Genomic DNA, 1,238 nt, shown 5'->3' with positions numbered 1-1,238 from the left:
TTTTGAAGAGACTTTGATGAATGAATGACTTACTACAAATGTAGAGTATCATTTTGGAAATGTGATTTGCGTTTGCTTAGAAGCATCACACTTCAGTGGTAAATTTCATTTCCTTCTTATCGCTCAGAAGCATCACACTTCAGTGGAAAATTTCATTTCTTTCTTATCACACCTCATGAATTTTTACAACTTGGTATGCTAATTTTCCCGCGGCAACGCGCGGGGTTGTTATCTAGTTTCTTAAGCATATTATGTCATTTTAGAGTTAGCTAAGCATATTAAGTCATTTTGGAGGAAAAGATGCTAAGTATAGGTCATTTTAGAGCTATCCTAGGTTAAATAGGTCATTTTTAAGCTAGCTAAGCATATTAAGTCATTTTGAAGGAAACAATGCTAAGTATTGGTCATTTTAGAGCTATCCTAGGTTAAATAGGTCATTTTGGAGCTAATTAAGCTTATTATGTATTTTTTGAACTAGCTAAGCATATTAAGTCATTTTGGAGGAAAAAAAATGCTAAGTATAGGTCATTTTAGAGCTAGCCTACGTTGAATAGGTCATTTTGAAGCTAAGTAAGGTTATTATGTCATTTTGGAGCTAGCTAAGCATATGAAGTCATTTAGGACCTAAAATATGTCATTTCTTAAGCATACTATATCATTTTAGAGCTAGCTAAGCATATTAAGTCTTTTTTGAGGAAAAGATGCTAAGTATAGGTCATTTTAGAGCTATCCTAGGTTAAATAGGTCATTTTTATGCTAGCTAAGCATATTAAGTCATTTTGAAGGAAACAATGCTAAGTATAGGTCATTTTAGAGCTATCCTAGGTTAAATAGGTCATATTGGAGCTAATTGAGCTTCTTATGTAATTTTTGAACTAGCTAAGCATATTAAGTCATTTTGGAGGAAAAAATGCTAAGTATAGGTCATTTTAGATCTAGCCTAGGTTGAATAGGTCATTTTGAAGCTAAGTAAGGTTATTATGTCATTTTGGAGCTAGCTAAGCATATGAAGTCATTTAGGACCTAAAATATGTCATTTCTTAAGCATACTATATCATTTTAGAGCTAGCTAAGCATATTAAGTCTTTTTTGAGGAAAAGATGCTAAGTATAGGTCATTTTAGAGCTATCCTAGGTTAAATAGGTCATTTTTATGCTAGCTAAGCATATTAAGTCATTTTGAAGGAAACAATGCTAAGTATAGGTCATTTTAGAGCTATCCTAGGTTAAATAGGTCAT

The sequence above is a fragment of the Triticum dicoccoides genome, chromosome 6B, assembly GCF_002162155.2.
Source record: "Triticum dicoccoides isolate Atlit2015 ecotype Zavitan chromosome 6B, WEW_v2.0, whole genome shotgun sequence".
Lineage (NCBI taxonomy): Eukaryota > Viridiplantae > Streptophyta > Magnoliopsida > Poales > Poaceae > Triticum > Triticum dicoccoides.
This window is presented reverse-complemented; position numbering follows the sequence as displayed.